Source organism: Pseudophryne corroboree, chromosome 8 (genome assembly GCF_028390025.1).
Source record: "Pseudophryne corroboree isolate aPseCor3 chromosome 8, aPseCor3.hap2, whole genome shotgun sequence".
Taxonomy (NCBI): domain Eukaryota; kingdom Metazoa; phylum Chordata; class Amphibia; order Anura; family Myobatrachidae; genus Pseudophryne; species Pseudophryne corroboree.
Window position 1 is genome coordinate 110,129,568 of NC_086451.1, and position 9,491 is coordinate 110,139,058.

The 9,491-nt window shown below is 46.5% G+C and overlaps 1 protein-coding gene across 3 annotated transcripts in view; it reads left to right on the plus strand.

Annotated features, from left to right (window-relative positions):
• The window catches only part of NEK6 (NIMA related kinase 6), a 283,568-nt gene that overhangs the window by 130,642 nt on the left and 143,435 nt on the right, over window positions 1-9,491 (plus strand). Inside the window, exon 1 of one of the 3 annotated variants that reach the window (XM_063936857.1) lies at window positions 8,251-8,263. The exons of the other annotated variants lie outside the window; for them this stretch is intronic. The gene's annotated coding sequence lies outside the window, so the exon portion shown is untranslated. Of the gene's footprint in view, window positions 1-8,250; window positions 8,264-9,491 lie in introns of those variants that run through there. 3 annotated transcript variants of the gene reach the window in all.

Genomic DNA, 9,491 nt, shown 5'->3' on the forward strand with positions numbered 1-9,491 from the left:
GGGATCTCAATGTGGTTTTGGAATTTCTAAAATCTCATTGGTTTGAACCACTAAAAAAGGTGGATTTAAAATATCTCACATGGAAAGTGACCATGTTACTAGCCCTGGCTTCGGCCAGGAGAGTGTCAGAACTGGCAGCTTTATCTTACAAAAGCCCATATCTGATTTTCCATTCGGACAGGGCAGAACTGCGGACTCGTCCGCATTTTCTCCTTAAGGTGGTGTCAGCATTTCATCTGAACCAGCCTATTGTAGTGCCTGCGGCTACAAGTGACTTGGAGGACTCCAAGTTACTGGACGTTGTCAGAGCATTAAAAATATATATTGCAAGGACAGCTGGAGTCAGAAAATCTGACTCGTTGTTTATATTGTATGCACCCAACAAGATGGGTGCTCCTGCGTCTAAGCAGACGATTGCTCGTTGGATCTGTAGCACAATCCAACTTGCACATTCTGTGGCAGGCCTGCCACAGCCTAAATCTGTAAAGGCCCACTCCACAAGGAAGGTGGGCTCATCTTGGGCGGCTGCCCGAGGGGTCTCGGCATTACAACTTTGCCGAGCAGCTACGTGGTCAGGGGAGAACACGTTTGTAAAATTTTACAAATTTGATACTCTGGCTAAGGAGGACCTGGAGTTCTCTCATTCGGTGCTGCAGAGTCATCCGCACTCTCCCGCCCGTTTGGGAGCTTTGGTATAATCCCCATGGTCCTTTCAGGAACCCCAGCATCCACTAGGACGATAGAGAAAATAAGAATTTACTTACCGATAATTCTATTTCTCGGAGTCCGTAGTGGATGCTGGGCGCCCATCCCAAGTGCGGATTATCTGCAATAATTGTACATAGTTATTGTTAACTAATTCGGGTTATTGTTAAGAAGCCATCTTTCAGAGGCTCCTCTGTTATCATACTGTTAACTGGTTTTGATCACAAGTTGTACGGTGTGATTGGTGTGGCTGGTATGAGTCTTACCCGGGATTCAAAATTCCTCCCTTATTGTGTACGCTCGTCCGGGCACGGTACCTAACTGGCTTGGAGGAGGGTCATAGGGGGAGGAGCCAGTGCACACCACCTGATCGGAAAGCTTTACTTTTGTGCCCTGTCTCCTGCGGAGCCGCTATCCCCCCATGGTCCTTTCAGGAACCCCAGCATCCACTACGGACTCCGAGAAATAGAATTATCGGTAAGTAAATTCTTATTTTCTCTAACGTCCTAGTGGATGCTGGGGACTCCGTCAGGACCATGGGAATAGCGGCTCCGCAGGAGACAGGGCACAAAAGCAAGCTTTTAGGATCACATGGTGTGTACTGGCTCCTCCCCCTATGACCCTCCTCCAAGCCTCAGTTAGGTTTTTGTGCCCGGCCGAGAAGGGTGCAATCTAGGTGGCTCTCTTAAAGAGTTGCTTAGAAAAAGTTTTTAGGTTCTTTATTTTCAGTGAGTCCTGCTGGCAACAGGCTCACTGCATCGAGGGACTTAGGGGAGAGATTTTCAACTCACCTGCGTGCAGGATGGATTGGATTCTTAGGCTACTGGACATAGCTCCAGAGGGAGTCGGAACACAGGGCTCGCCCTGGGGTTCGTCCCGGAGCCGCGCCGCCGACCCCCCTTGCAGATGCTGAAGATGAAGAGGTCCGGAACCAGGCGGCAGAAGACTCTCAGTCTTCATCAGGTAGCGCACAGCACTGCAGCTGTGCGCCATTGTTGTCAGCACACTTCACACAGCGGTCACGGAGGGTGCAGGGCGCTGGGGGGGGGCACCCTGGGCAGCAATGTATAATACCTGTATGGCGAAAAATACATCACATATAGCCCTTGAGGCTATGTGGATGTATTTAACCCCTGCCAGATATCTAAAACTCCGGAGAAGAAGCCCGCCGAAAAGGGGGCGGGGCCTATTCTCCTCCGCACACAGCGCCATTTTCCCTCACAGAAAGGCTGGTGGGAAGGCTCCCATGATCTCCCCTGCACTGCACTACAGAAACAGGGTTAAAACAGAGAGGGGGGGCACTGATTTGGCGATATGTATATATATTAAAATGCTATAAAAGGAACACTTATATAAAGGTTGTCCCTGGATAATTATAGCGTTTTGGTGTGTGCTGGCAAACTCTCCCTCTGTCTCCCCAAAGGGCTAGTGGGTCCTGTCCTCTATCAGAGCATTCCCTATGTGTGTGCTGTATGTCGGTACGTGTGTGTCGACATGTATGAGGAAAATATTGGTGAGGAGGCGGAGCAAATTGCCTGTAATGGTGATGTCACTCTCTAGGGAGTAGACACCGGAATGGATGGCTTATTTATGGAAATTACGTGACAATGTCAACACGCTGCAAGCCGGTTGACGACATGAGAGGGCCGGCGAACAAATTAGTATCTGTCCAGGCGTCTCAAACACCGTCAGGGGCTGTAAAATGCCCATTTACCTCAGTCGGTCGACACAGACCCAGACACGGACACTGATTTCAGTGTCGACGGTGAAGAAACAAACGTATTTTCTTTTAGGGCCACACGTTAAGGGCAATGAAGGAGGTGTTACATATTTCTGATACTCCAAGTACCACAAAAAAGGGTATTATGTGTGAGGTGAAAAAACTACCTGTAGTTTTTCCTGAATCAGATAAATTAAATGAAGTGTGTGATGATGCGTGGGTTTCCCCCGAATAGAAAATTATTGGCGGTATACCCTTTCCCGCCAGAAGTTAAGGCGCGGTGGGAAACACCCCTCAGGGTGGATAAGGCGCTCACACGCTTATCAGAACAAGTGGCGGTACCATCTACGGATAGGGCCGTACTTAAGGAGCCAGCTGATAGGAGGCTGAAAAATATCCTAAAAAGTATACACACACATGCTGGTGTTATACTGCGACCAGCGATCGCCTCAGCCTGGATGTGCAGAGCTGAGGTGGCTTGGTCGGATTCCCTGACTAAAAATATTGATACCTTTGACAGGGACAGTATTTTATTGACTATAGAGCATTTAAAGGATGCATTTCTATATATGCGAGATGCGCAGAGGGATATTTGCACTCTGGCATCAAGAGTAAATGCGATGTCCATATCTGCAAGAAGATGTTTATGGACACGACAGTGGTCAGGTGATGCAGATTCCAAACGGCACAAAGATGTATTGCCGTATAAAGGGGAGGAGTTATTTGGGGTCGGTCCATGGGACCTGGTGGCCAGGGCAACTGCTGGAAAATCCACCGTTTTATACCCTAAGTCACATCTCTGCAGAAAAAGACACCGTCTTTTCAGCCTAAGTCCTTTCGTCCCTATAAGAGTCATATCTGCCCAGGGATAGAGGAAAGGGAAGAAGACTGCAGCAGGCAGCCCATTCCCAGGAACAGAAGCCCTCCACCGCTTCTACCAAGTTCTCAGCATGACGCTGGGACCGTACAGGACCCCTGGATCCTACAAGTAGTATCCAAGGGGTACAGATTGGAATGTCGAGAGGTTTCCCCCCTCGCAGGTTCCTGTAGTCTGCTGTACCAATGTCTCCCTCCGACAGGGAGGCAGTATTGAAAACAATTCACAAGCTGTATTCCCAGCAGGTGATAATAAAATTACCCCTCCGACAACAAGGAAAGGGGTATTACTCCACACTATATGGTGGTACTGAAGGCTAGGTGAGACCTATTCTAAATCTGAAAAATTTGAACACTTGCAAGGGTTCAAATCCAGATGGAGTCACTCAGAGCAGTGATAGCAAAGAACAAGGGGACTATATGGTGTCCCGGGACATCAGGGATGCTTACCTCCATGTCCCAAAATTTGCCTTTTCTCACCAAGGGTACCTCAGGTTCGTGGTACAGAACTGTCACTATCAGTTTCAAGACGATGCCGTTGGATTGTCCAAGGCACCCCGGGTCCTTACCAAGGTATTGACCGAAAGGAGGATTTGTCTTCAAAGAAAATGGACGACCTCCTGATAAGAACAAGGTCCAGAGAACAGTTGGAGGTCGGAGTAGCACTATCTCAAGTAGTTCTACGACAGCACGGGTGGATTCTAAATATTCCAAAACCGCAGTTGTTCCGACGACACGTCTGCTGGTCCTAGGGATGATTCTGGACACAGTCCAGGAAAAGGTGTTTCTCCCAGAGGAGAAAGCCAGGGAGTTATCCGAGCTAATCGGGATCCTCCTAAAACCAGGAAAAGTGTCAGTGCATCATTGCACAAGAGTCCTGGTAAAAATGGTGGCTTATTACGAAGCGCTTCCATTCGGCAGATTTCACGCAAGAACTCTTCAGTGGGATCTGCTGGACAAATGGTCCGGATCGCATCTTCAGATGCATCAGCGGATAACCCTATATCCAAGGACAAGGGTGTCTCTCCTGTGGTGATTACAGAGTGCTCATCTTCTAGAGGGCCGCAGATTCGGCATTCAGGATTGGATGCTGGTGACCACGGAGGCCAGCCTGAGAGGCTGGGGAGCAGTCACACAAGGAGTGTGATCAAGTCTGGAGAATTCTCTCCACATAAATATACTGGAGCTAAGAGCAAATTTATAATGCTCTAAGCTTAGCAAGACCTCTGCTTCAAGGTCAGCCGGTATTGATCCAGTGGGATAACATCACGGCAGTCGCCCACGTAAACAGAAAGGGCGGCACAAGAAGCAGGAGGGCAGTGGCAAAACTGCAAGGATTTTTCGCTAGGCGGAAAATCATGTGATAGCACTGTCAGCAGTGTTCATTCCGGGAGTGGACGACTGGGAAGCAGACTTCCTCAGCAGGCACGACCTCCACCCGGGAGAGTGGGAACTTCATCGGGAAGTTTTCCGCATGATTGTGAACCGTTGGGAAAGACCAAAGGTGGACATGATGGCGTCCCGCCCGAACAAAAAATGGGACAGGTATTGCGCCAGGTCACGAGACCTTCAGGCGATAGCTGTGGACGTCCTGGTAACATCGTGGGTGTAACAGTCGGTGTATGTGTTCCCTCCTCTGCTTCTCATAACCAAGGTATTGAGAATTATAAGACATAGAGGAGTAAGAACTATACTCGTGGCTCCGGATTGGCCAAGAGGGACTTGGTAACCGGAACTTCAAGAGATGCTCACAGAGGACTAATGGCCTCGGGAGCTAAGAAGGGATTTGCTTTCAGCAAGTACCATGTCTGTTCCAAGAGGAACCGTGGCATCGGCCTTTAAGAAAGGACCTGCTCCAGCAGGGACCTTGTCTGTTCCAAGACTTACCGCGACTGCGTTTGACGGCATGGCGGTTTGAACGCCGGATCCTAAGGGAAAAGGCATTCCGGAAGAGGTCATACCTACCCTGGTCAAAGCCAGGAAGGAGGTGACCGCACAACGTTATCACCACATGTGGTAAAAATATGTTGCGTGGGTGAGGCCAGGAAGGCCCCACGAAAAAATTTCAACTAGGTCGATTTCTGCACTTCCTGCAAACAGGAGTGTCTATGAGCCTCAAATTGGGGTCCATTAAGGTTCAAGTTTCGACCCTATAGATTTTCTTCCAGAAAGAATTGGCTTCAGTTTCTGAAGTCCAGACGTTTGTCAAGGGAGTATTGCATATACAGCCCTTGTGTGCCTCCAGTGGCACCGTGGGATCTCAACGTAGTGTTGGGATTCCTCAAATCATATATTGGTTTGAACCACTCAAATCTGTGGATTTGAAATATCTCACATGGAAAGTGACCATGCTGTTGGCCCTGGCCTCGGCCAGGCGATTGTCAAAATTGGCGGCTTTGTCTTACAAAAGCCCATATTTGATTTTCCATTCGGACAGGGCAGAACTGCGGACTCGTCCCCAGTTTCTTCCTAAGGTGGTGTCAGCGTTTCACCTGAAACAACCTATTGTGGTGCCTGCGGCTACTAGGGACTTGGAGGACTCCAAGTTGCTAGACGTTGTCAGGGCCCTGAAAATATATATATATATATATATATATATATATATATATATATATATATATATATATATATATATATATATATATATATATATATATATATATATAATTCCAGGACGGCTGGAGTCAGAAAGTCTGACTTGCTGTTTATATTGTAGGCACCCAAAAAGCTGGGTGCTCCTGCTTCTAAGCAGACTATTGCTCGTTGGATTTGTAGTACAATTCAGCTTGCACATTCTGTGGCAGGCCTGCCACAGCCAAAATCTGTAAATGCCCATTCCACAAGGAAGGTGGGCTCATCTTGGGCGGCTGCCCGAGGGGTCTCGGCTTTACAACTTTGCCGAGCAGCTACTTGGTCAGGGGCAAACACGTTTGCAAAATTCTACAAATTTGATACCCTGGCTGAGGAGGACCTGGAGTTCTCTCATTCGGTGCTGCAGAGTCATCCGCACTCTCCCGCCCGTTTGGGAGCTTTGGTATAATCCCCATGGTCCTGACGGAGTCCCCAGCATCCACTAGGACGTTAGAGAAAATAAGATTTTACTTACCGATAAATCTATTTCTCATAGTCCGTAGTGGATGCTGGGCACCCATCCCAAGTGCGGATTGTCTGCATTACTTGTACATAGTTATTGTTACAAAAAATCGGGTTATTATTGTTGTGAGCCATCTTTTTTAGAGGCTACTTCATTGTTATCATACTGTTAACTGGGTTCAAATCACAAGTTGTACGGTGTGATTGGTGTGGCTGGTATGAGTCTTACCCGGGATTCAAGATCCTTCCTTATTGTGTACGCTCGTCCGGGCACAGTACCTAACTGAGGCTTGGAGGAGGGTCATAGGGGGAGGAGCCAGTACACACCATGTGATCCTAAAAGCTTGCTTTTGTGCCCTGTCTCCTGCGGAGCCGCTAGTCCCATGGTCCTGACGGAGTCCCCAGCATCCACTACGGACTATGAGAAATAGATTTATCGGTAAGTAAAATCTTATTTTTTTTTAAATCTCTCCCAGTTATTTAGGGGCAGATTTATTAAGCCTGGTGAAGTGATAAAGTGGACAGAGATAAAGTTCCAGCCAGTCAGCTCCTAACTGTCATTTTTCAAACCTAGCCTGTTACATGGTAGTTAGTAGCTGATTGGCTGGGACTTTATCACCTTTCACTTTATCACTTCACCGGGCTTAATAAATCTGCCCCTTAATCTCTAACAAAAAGGGATGGATAGAGACAGAAACACAGAGGGGGAGAAGAGACTCACACAGATGATGTGACAATCATGGGTGGAGGAAAGGACAGGAATCAGAGGTAGTCAGGTGAGGAGAAGAGACACTACTTACATTGCATTCTGCCAGGAGGCCCCGGATTCTTCACCCTTGGTGTATCCCACTTGGCTGTCCTCAGAGATAAATACTAGAGAGAATGTCTTGGCAGTAAATCATCAGTTCTCGTTAACCTGTTCTCACTTTGCTGCTTAGAAAAGGAGGAGGAGAATGGAGGGGAAGTTAAAAGGGTGTGCACGTGTAGTGTAGCCTGTGTAAATGCCTACACGCTGCCTCTCTAATACTGGGTACACATTAGAAGATATGTCATCCAATCTGGCGGATCAAACAAACATATTGTGTGTATGCGCTGCCGCACGCTACCACTGGCTGAAATTAGGGATCCGTTCCTTCTGCTGTGCTGCACAGCCAATTGGATGACCCGGTGCCCAAAAGCATACAGCAGAATGCGGCCATGGACAAATATAGTGCACGATCATTCAGTGCATACAGCCGACCGACATCTCATGTCATGCCGTCGGCCACAATCCCCAGATTGTTTAATGTGTACCTAGCCTAAGACTAACAAGCAGCATGCTGCTTAGTCTAAACATGGTTGGTCCAAATAATTTGATTTGGGTTAAGACCACTCACGGCACCTATACATTGATAGGGGTCTGTATCTGTGATCCCTACAGGTTGCAGAATGCAGAGATTACCTGTACTCACATTTACTGATTATCTTACTGGGGAATTGCAGGAAAGTTTATGAAAGTCCAGAAAATATTTTCAGTGATAGAAGATTAGATTGCTGCAGCGCTTGTCCAAGCACAAGTAATTAAATGGCAGACGTGTCAATTAGAGGTTAACTCCTGCCAGCGTAGCTGGCAATTTTTTTTATCATAACGGCTGTGTGTGATGTCATGCAGCTGCCCCAAAAATGCTTGCGAGACACACCTGTTTCAGCCACCACGCCCCCGCAACACCACTCCCCCGAATGCCTGCTGCTGTCCAATTATTGGGCCGCTCAGCCGATAAATGGAAGATGCAGTGCAGAGCGCAGACCAGATAGACGCGGCCGCTGCGTCCACCTCTGAATCGCCCCCTTAGTCTCATTAGACTCAGAAATGTTTCTAAACACAACTGGGTCGGGGACATTTTCTCACTAATTAACTTTTAACCCTTTAGCTTCCAAATATATTTACCTGCATTTAATTTTGCCATGGGACAGTTCTCAAACTAAAAAATGTAAACCGTTCCCATGGGATATTTGAACAGATGAGGGGGTGCACAATGATAAATGAATAAAAACTATTTTAATAACAATAGTACTCACGTACATCTACGTTTCCAATGTTAAGTATATAGAACTTTGTCAGTAAAACGATTGCGTTGAGCAGGTAACCAGATCTAATTGGGTAGAAGAACTACCAAGAAGCCAGGAGGAATGGGTATTACTGAGGTTCCGGAGATCAGCTGCTTGTTGATATTCTTAACATTTGAAACTTATGGGGACATTTACTAAGCAGTGATAAGAGCAGAGAAGTAAGCCAGTGGAGAAATTGCCCATGGCAACCAATCAGCACTGAAGTAACATCTACAAAATGATACAGAGCTGCTGATTGGTTGATGGGGCAACTTCACCACTGGCTCACTTCTCCGCTCTTATCACTGCTTAGTAAATGTCCACCTTAGACTACTATTGTTTTTATAAATGTATTTATCATTGAACGCCCCCTTACCTGTTCAAACTCCTAGACAATCTGAAGCCAGCTGGAAAGTGGTTTACTTAAAGGGGAAGTGCCACCATACTGTTTTATTTTCCACTCGGAGATGGATAGAACACTGGAGATCTTTTGTCACTATGCAGGACATTTATAAACATTTTGGTTCCATTGGGAGCATGAATGGGAACTAAGATGGTACAATATAGCATGGGCACTGTGGTGAACTTAATTCTGCTCTGACTAGTCCAATAACGATCGGATAAAACACTTCTGGGCCATGGTGCTCCTGAAAAGCAAAAGGAAAACTACATAATGCATGTTCTGTATTGGATGAAAGTTAGTATTGCAGTACATTCTATTACTGAATCCTATTGGACTCAATTATCCACTGATCTCCCAGTGAGAACGTTTAATCTCAGTACAATATAGTAGGAATTAGTACGGTCTACGCATATTAGGATTATTGAATAATACTACTACAAAATGCACTCGACACACTAGCGTTGTTTTTAATCTTTATTCACTTATTTCTATTCTTTTTCACTTTCCTTACTATCTTTTATTACTTCGCTTGATTCTTAATACAGGACAATACCAGTCTGAAAAAACATTTCAATTATATATGAAATTAATAAACATTAATTGTGG